Below are 9,175 nucleotides of genomic sequence, written 5' to 3' on the forward strand. Positions count from 1 at the left end.
ATGAACAACCATTCGACAGTGACTGAATTTATTCTCCTGGGGTTCAGCGATCATCCAGAGCTACAGAGTCTTCTTTTTATGGTATTTCTAGTCATCCATATGATCACTGTGTTTGGAAATCTTGGCATGACCCTGTTAATCAAGACTGACTCACATCTCCACACTCCAATATATTTTTTCCTCAGTAACCTGTCCCTTGTTGACTTCTGTTACTCTTCTCTCATTGCCTCTAAAATGCTCGTAAATTTCTGGGCATTTCATTCAATGAGTGTGCCACTCAGTTCTTCTTTTTTGGTTCCTTTGCTGGCATTGAGGGATTCCTGTTGACCATGATGGCCTATGACCATTACGTGGCCATCTGCAAACCTCTCCTTTACACGATCACTATGTCCCCCCAACTTAACGTCCTGCTGGTGTTGGCCACATACCTCGCTGGCTTCATACACGCTGCCATTCACACGGGCATCATCTTCCAGCTGTCTTTCTGCCACTCCAGTGTCATCAACGACTTTTTCTGTGACATTCCACCCCTCCTGAAACTCCCTTGTTCTGACAATGAAGCTGTCAAACTCGTGCCAATGAAGCTGTCATTTTTGCTTTTGCCAGTTTTAATGAACTGAGCTGCCTCCTCACTATTCTCATTTCCTCTCTCCACATCCTCATCGCCATCTTGAGGATCTGCTCTGCTGAGGGGAGGCACAAGGCCTTCTCCACATGTGTGTCCCACCTGATGGTGGCCGCCATCTTCTTTGGTACAATCCTGTCATGGATCTGCGCCCAGCTCCAGCTACTCAATGGACCAAAGTGGTGTCTGTGTTTTATCCAGTGGTCATCCCATGTTAAATCCTCTCATCTGTAGTCTGAGAAACAAGGAGGTCGAAACTTCCTTTGGCAAAAATTTTGAAACATCCTCTTTTTGCTTCTGTATTTAGAACTGCCAAAGTGTGGGCTTTTGGGACTCAGAGGGAACTTAGAAATGGTCAAATCCACATGTGCTTACTCTGGCTCCATGTCATTCTGTCATGAGATTTCTTTTTTTTTTTTCCCTAACAGTGGAATTGGACCAAATATTCCAAGCATCCTGGGGAATATGATTGCTCTATATAAATCCCATTTATTCCAGAGAATCTATATGCTTGAAAAAACTAATTATCATAGTTCAACTCCCTATTTAGGAGCAAAACTCAAAATGTTGCTGCTGCTAAGTCACTTCAGTCATGTCCAACTCTGTGTGACCCCATAGATGGAAGCCCACCAGGCTCCCCTGTCCCTGGGATTCTCTAGGCAAGAACACTGGAGTGGGTTGCCATTTCCTTCTCCAATGTGTGAAAGTGAAAAGGGAAAGTGAAGTCACTCAGTCATGTCCAACTCATAGCGATTCCATGGACTGCAGTCTACCAGGCTCCTCCATCCATGGGATTTTCCAGGCAAGAGTACTGGAGTGGCTTGCCATTGCCTTCTCCAAAAATAGACAAAATAGGCATACCTAAAATATATTGTAGTCTTTGTTCCAGACCGCTGCAATAAGTGAATGCATTATAAAGCAAATTACATAATTTTTTGGTTTCCCAGCACATGTAACGGTTATATTTATATTATATTGTAGTCTATTAAGTATGCAACAGCATTATGTCTAATGTGTATATATTTTAATTAAAATACTTTATTAAAATCTAGCCTACAGTGAGTTATAATCATTTCACTGGTGAAGGGTATTGCCTTACTGCTGATGACTGCTGACTGATCAGTGTGGCAGTTGCTCAAAATCTGGGTTGTGGTGACAATTTCTAAAAATGCAGCAATGAAGTTTGCCACATCAATTGACACTGTCACAAAAGATTTGCCTGTAGCATGCAATGCTGTTCCACAGCATTTTACCCACAGCAGAACTTTGAAAGCTCGAATTGATTCTCTCAAAGGCTGCCACTGCTTTATCAACTAAGTTTATGCAATATTCTAAATCCTTTGTTGTCATGTCAACAATCCATACAACGTTTTTCACCAGGAGTGAGTCCATCTCGAGAAACGATTTGCTTTGCACATCCGCAAGAAGCAAGTCCTCATCCATTCAAGTTTTATCCCGAGATTGCGGCGATTGAGTCACATCTTCAGTCTCTGCTGCGAATCGAGTTCTCTCACTAGTTCCACTGCATCTGCAGCTACTCCCTCCACTGAAAGTTTGAACTCCTCAAAGCCATTCATGAAGGTGGGGTACAAATTTCCCCAAATCCTCATAACGTTAGTATTTTTACATCTTCCAAATGGATCATGAATGTTCTTAATGGCATCCACAACAATGAATCCATTCTGGAAGCTTTCATTTTCCTTTGCCCAGACATCGAAGAAATCACTATCTATACCAGCCATAGCTTTACAAAACATATTTTTAAAATAATAACATCTGAAAGTTGAAATGATACCTTGATCTATAGGCTGCAGAATGGATGGGGAATGCTATTGCTCTGTTGTGTTAGCAGGCATAAAAACAGCACATATCTTGTTGTACATCTCCATTAGAACTCTTGGGTGAACAGGTGCATTGTCAATAAGTAATAGTACTTTAAAAAGAAATCTTTGTTTTTAATTCTTTTTATTTTATTTTTTTTCTGAGCAGTAGATCTCAACAGTGAGCTTAAAATATTTCATGAACCATGCTTCTCAGGTGGCACTAGTGGTAAAGAACTCGCCTATCAATGCAGGAGATATAAGAGACGTGGGTTTGATCCCTGTGCAGGGAAGATTCCCCTGGAGTAGGCATGGCAACCCACTCCAGTATTTCTGCCTGGAGAATCCCATGGACAGATGAAGCCTGGCAGGCCACAGTCCATATTGTAGCACAGAGTTGGACACAACTGAAGAAACTTAGCAGCAGCAGCATGTTGTAAACAGATGTGCTGTCAGCTACACTGTTGTTTTATGTATAGAGCAGAGGCAGAGTAGATTTAGCATACTTCTTAAGGGCCCTAGAATGTTCAAAGTGGTAAATGAGCATTGGCTTTAATTGAAGCCTTGAACTACATCAGCCCCTAACAAGAGAGTCAGTCAATCCTTTGAAGGTTTGAAGTGAGGCAAACCCTGTCCTTTGAAACTTTGACTTCTCTTTAGCTATGGAAGTCCTAGATAACATCTCTTTCCAATATAAGGCTATTTCACCCATATTGAAAATATGTTGTTCAGTGTAGCTGCTGCTGCTGCTAAGTCACTTCAGTCATGTCTGACTCTGTGCGACCCCATAGATGGTAGCCCACCAGGCTCCGCCGTCTCTGGGATTCTCCAGGCAAGAACACTGGAGTGGGCTGCCATTTCCAGTTTTTTGAGTGCTGTAGTTCCTTACTAACTCTTAAAATCAGATAGTTAAAATCATTTAATGATTTTCCTTCTGTCTCAAAATTGTTTTGGTTAATTTAAGATTTTTTTTTTTAACAATCTCTATATAACTTAGAATCAGTTTGTCTATTAAAAATAAGCCAGCTGAACTGGCATTAAAACTGTTGATCAATTTTAGGCAAATTGGTATCTTAAAAATATTGGACTTAAATTACTGAATATCACAATCCACAAGGAAGATACATCTCTCTGTTATTTAAATCTCCTTTAATTTCTCTCTGCAAGCAGTGTTTTGTGGTTATCAGTATGTAACTCTTGCAGTTTTATTAAAACAAATCATTTTTAAGTGGCTTACTCTTTTGATGTTATTATAAGTAATATATAAAAACATTTATTTTCTTTTTCTAATTTATTTTTAAATTTATTTATTTTAATTGGAAGTTAATTACTTTACATTATTGTATTGGTTTTGCCATACATTGGCATGAATCTGCATTTATTTTCTAGTTATGGTTGGTTTTTACATAATAATATAAACAATCTATGTATATTGATCTTTACCATGTGACCTTCCACTATATAGTCTTAGCTTTTCTTCGGCATATTAAAAAATGGGATGTACAACTGAATGATCACTACAATAAATCTAGTTAACATTTTATTTGTGTATCTTAAATGGAGATTCTATATAAACTATTAAGCGATCTGTGAATAGGATGCTTTTATTTTTTTCCCTTTCAATCAGTAAAATTTTATTACATAGATTAGAACTTCTAGTATATTATTAATCTGCCATAACAAAAATTTAGTGAATTAAATAATCACAAGAACACAAAAGTGGTGTCAGTGGGATAGTTTCAATTATCTGATTGTTTGACATTTGTGTAGCTAAAGCAATTATGTGTTCTTTTAGCAGACACATGTCAACTGGTCTTTGTAATTGAACCTGAGTGATATTAACTAAGGAATTAGTGTCTTCAAATATAAATTAAATAGAGTCTCCTGAAAGCTTTCTAGGAAAATAAAATAAGAACGCTTAAAACTCTTCTTTTAGCTAGTATCAAAGTTAAATAGGTAACGTCTGTGCCCTCCAGTATTATTTGTTGTTACATATGTAAAAAAATAAGCATGTACTTCTTATGTGTGAACCTCTGGTCAAGTGATCCCATACTGAAAAGTATTGTTATTTTGCCTTTCCAGAGTTAATTCACTATTTCTTTTTCTACTTGTTCAATTGCTATTGAGTTAGTCTTACCTCTTCTTGGAAAAATCTGTTTGTAAATATTATGATTATTACAATGTTATTCTATATTAAAGTATATCAGGATATAGTGGTGTGGTGGTTTAATCACTGAGTCGTGTCTAACTCTTGTGTGCCCATGGATTGTAGCCCACCAGTCTACTCAGTCCATGGGATTCTCCAAGGAGGAATATTGGAGTGGGTTGCCATTTCCTTCTCCAGGGTATCTTCCTAACTCAGGGATTGAGCCAGTGTTTCCTGCTTGACAGGCTGATTCTTTATTGTCTGAGCCACCAGGGAAGCCCATCTCAGAATGTATTTACATACATATATAAGTACTTTAGGAAACCAATGCTGACATTCAGCTTAAAGAAGGGTCAAATCTTCAAGTATTGTAAAATAAGGAATCTTTACATTAAAGGGTCAGGAAATAAGGCTCTATTATCCTACAATTAGCCTTACAATCACATAAGAAACTTTTATTTCATGGGAATATTTAGGATTTTACACTTTAAATTTTTATTTAATTTGTTCAAGGAATCAAGGTAAAACAGAAAATGTTGGGATAAATAAACGTTTTCTACCCCCATCTAAAAAATATATGGTTAGGCTCAAATCTCCCCTAATCTGCTAAGTTGATGGCAATATATATTTGCATAATGATATACAGCTTTATTTCACTGACTGATTTCTCAGACTGTAACCCAGTATCTGGAAATCTAAAACAATCAGAGATGCCTCTCTTGTCTTAATGAGACTCTACTTTAATTCCTTTGATGGTATTGGCTGGAGTTATCAATGCCCTGGAAGATAGAGGCTACTGAGACCATCTCTAGATTCCTTTATTCTCTAACAAATGCAGTATCAAAGAATATTCAGATACTCTTTATTCATACTTGACCTCTCCTCCTAAATCACCAATTTTGTGATACGTCAATTTTATGAATGATCCTGGTTCTCAGTCATTTTTAAACACAAAAAATGCAAAATTCATCCAACCACACTTTTGTACTTTCATAGTATTAAAAATGATGGTGAACTTCTTTATTTTTGCCAAAGATCTCAGCCACATAGTATAAAGCAGGGTACAAAGATGTTATGCAGAGATTTTGGTCTTGAAGGAAAATTAAAGATCTCAAAGCATGAAATTAAGGTTATGCCCTTGAGGGAACAAAGTCTATCTTAATTGGAGTATAAGAATTTTTAAAAATATACTCTTGGGAATATTTTTAAGAAACACATTATAAATCTTCCCACCTCATTTTAGAAAATATGGTAAGTCAGTTTTACTGGTAAGTCAGTTTTACAGGTAAGTCATTTTCTACATTTGTTCACTAAAAATATGTTTTCTGTTTTGTGTGAAGATTAATATTCTCACCGACACTGAAAAAAATACTTTCATCTTTTATACTTGTTTTTTCTATTCAAATATTAATATTTCATGACATTTCTGAAAAATCAAGTATTATATACAGGCTCTTCTGATGTGCAGTAAAAACTAAATTTAAAAAGCCTTAAGGTGAAATTCTTGAGGCATAATGTTTCCAGTCATATCATACTTTCACAAAAAAACAGAAATGATAATCCCAGCTAGGAGCTAAATCCGCATTTATATATTATCCTAACATGCTTCCCTAAAAACAAATATATTCAGAAGTGTGTCAGATTTAAAAAAATAATGGAAGCAAATTCCTCTTCAGATATTTGAATTCTTTATTTATTGTTCAAATTCTGCCTTCTCAGATTTTCTTTGAATGGCCATCTAAAAGCACTCCACCTTTAATTTTCTTCATAGTGTTTTCTTCTAAGTGACGTGCTGCTGTAAACATTTGTCTATGTACTCAATATATGTTACCTCTCTTACAACATATGCTTCACCAGGATAGGTAATTTGCTCACTCATGTAACCCCAGGAGCTAGAACAGAAAAAAAAAAAAAAAAAGCCTCCATAAATAATGTGTGGGTGAATTTAAAAAGCAGAAAGAACAATTCTTCATTCTGTACCTTCTCAGCCATATGTCAAGAGATGCATCTACTAATTAAATGTCTTCTGAAAGAATTTAAGCCAGACAAGTACGGGTTTCACGAGATAATGCTGGACTGAAAATGTCTTCTGTTGTGTGTCAAAAACAATAGGGTGTCAGAGCTGCAGGGACCATAGAAACTGCGTCTTCCATTTGTCCATTTGAATGATGCCACTGACCTGCTGCTTTCCAGACCTGGTTTTCATTCTTTTGGCTTTCTTTTTCACAGAATTTGAAAAAAAATACCGAATATGGAGTTCTCCAAGAAAACAGGTTTAATTGTATATATGTATACATGATTTACAAATAAGAAAGAGAAAGGCAATGTGTAAGTTTGTGAGTGTTTCCAGTATATATATAGAAAAATATATTGCAAAGAGATAAAGTGCAAATATTTACATAGATGCTCTGATGCATTGGTTGAGAACAGTAAGTTCCTCATAGAGAGATAGATCAAAAGTAAATGACAGAAGAATGGAATAAATGCAGAATCAGGATCAGATAGAATTCTTCACTTTGCCACTTTCAGCTTTTAAGGGATGAGAAGATGTCTTCCCGCAACCACACTGCAGTGACTGAATTCATTCTCCTGGGACTCACAGATGACCCAGCACTACAGAAGGCCCTGTTTGGGGTGTTCCTGGTGATCTACCTAATCACACTGGCAGGGAATCTGGGCATGATCATGCTGATCAGGGCCGATCCCCACCTCCAGACTCCCATGTACTTCTTTCTCAGCCACCTCTCCTTTGTAGACCTTTGCTATTCCTCCAATGTTACTCCAAATATGCTGCACAATTTCCTCTCAGACCAGAAGACCATCTCCTATGCTGGATGCTTCACACAGTGTCTTCTCTTCATTGCCCTGGTGATCACTGAGTTTTATCTCCTTGCTTTAATGGCCTTGGACCGCTATGTAGCCATCTGCAGCCCTCTCCATTACAGCACCAGGATGTCCAAGGACGTTTGCACCATTCTAGTCATAGTCCCTTATACTTGGGGATTCCTCAATGGTCTCAGGCACTGCTGACCTTTCACTTGTCCTTCTGTGACTCCCTTGAGATCAACCATTTCTACTGTGCTGATCCTCCTCTGATAATGCTGGCCTGCTCTGACACCTACGTCAAAAAGATGGCGATGTTTGTGGTTGCTGGTTTCACTCTCTCAAGCTCTTTGTTCATCATTCTCCTGTGTTATGTTTTCATCGTTGCATCTATCTTGGCGATCCGTTCTGTGGAAGGCAGGCACAAAGCCTTTTCTACCTGTGGTTCCCACCTGGCAACAGTCACTCTATTTTACGGAACCCTCTTCTGCATGTACTTGAGGCCGCCATCTGAGAAGTCGGTACAGGAGTCCAAAATATTTGCAGTCTTTTATAGTTTTTTCAGCCCAATGTTGAACCCACTGATTTACAGTATGAGGAATAAGGATGTGATCCAAGCCATGCAGCAAATCATTAAGAGAAATCTTTCATAAAATTGCAGTTTAAGCATCTGTTCATTTGATATGACTGTGTCTGTAACAGCCTTGTGTTTTAGAGACTAGAAATGAGTAAAGCAGAACTCTACCTGTGATAGAATTCCAGGTTCCTTTTTTTTTTTTTGAGGATCAGGATAATTTAGTCATTGAGACATGATGTATAGCAATCTCTTCTTTTGGTTAAACAAAGAGCTGTGTTTCACTCTTAGCCAACAGCACATTCTGACGTCAAGATTTATATCCAGTTTGAAAATGTGTTTTAAAATCATTGAAATGTACTTAACATTTTGCCTAAATTTGATAGTCTTGAAAACCACTGTGGCTTTTAGGACCCAAATTTAAACTCAGTCTTTGCAATTCTTAATCCAATGGTTGACATATTTGGAGTGTCTCATTTTTTTAATATTCTACTTATTGACCTCTATTTGTGATTTATGTTTTTGTACTCTGTAAGTCTTTGGGTGAAACTCACCTCTGAAATTCTTGAGAATATACATCAACATGTATTAAAATAATCATAAGTGACACAATTATATTGACTTCTCACTTTTATGTCATTAAGCATTAAATCATAACAAATTAACTAGTCAGAAAACAATCATCTCCATTTATAAGCTTTCCTTTGTTAGGCACAGAGAGACTAAATGACCTACCCAAAGTCATTCAGACACTTAGCAACACAAAGGCAGTTTGATTCCAAAATCTCTTTCCAATTCATGTTGAAGTGGCTAAACCTCTTTTGTCTGCATGATAAGTTACTTCAGTTGTGTCTGACTCTTTGTGACCTTACCAACTGTAGCCCATCAGGCTCCTCTGTCCATGGGATTCTCCAGGCAAGAATACTGGAGAGAGTTGCCATGCCCTCCTCCAGAGGACCTTCCTCGCCCAGGGATCGAAGCCACATCTCTTATCTCTCCTGCTTTGGCAGGTGGGTTCTTTAGTACTAGCACCACCCAAGAAACTGAGCTAAACCCCTTATTATATAACAAATACTGGATGGGATGTTGGGGGTGATGAATTGACTAGGTTATTGCTATAAATTATCATGTTAATTGTAATGAGAGCAAGATGACTAGTAATAGCTAATGTGAATTTCTTCTACATG

General features: G+C 37.4%; 2 pseudogenes; both read left to right on the top strand.

The window, feature by feature from the left end:
- Positions 1–932, top strand: LOC129554093 (olfactory receptor 5AP2-like; annotated as a pseudogene).
- A 6,206-nt stretch (positions 933–7,138) lies between these two features.
- Positions 7,139–8,080, top strand: LOC148775738 (olfactory receptor 5M1-like; annotated as a pseudogene).
- Positions 8,081–9,175: the final 1,095 nt, after the last annotated feature.

This window comes from Moschus berezovskii, chromosome 14 (assembly GCF_049115385.1).
Source record: "Moschus berezovskii isolate FMDL1 chromosome 14, NW_MosBer_1.0, whole genome shotgun sequence".
NCBI classification, from domain to species: Eukaryota; Metazoa; Chordata; class Mammalia; order Artiodactyla; family Moschidae; genus Moschus; species Moschus berezovskii.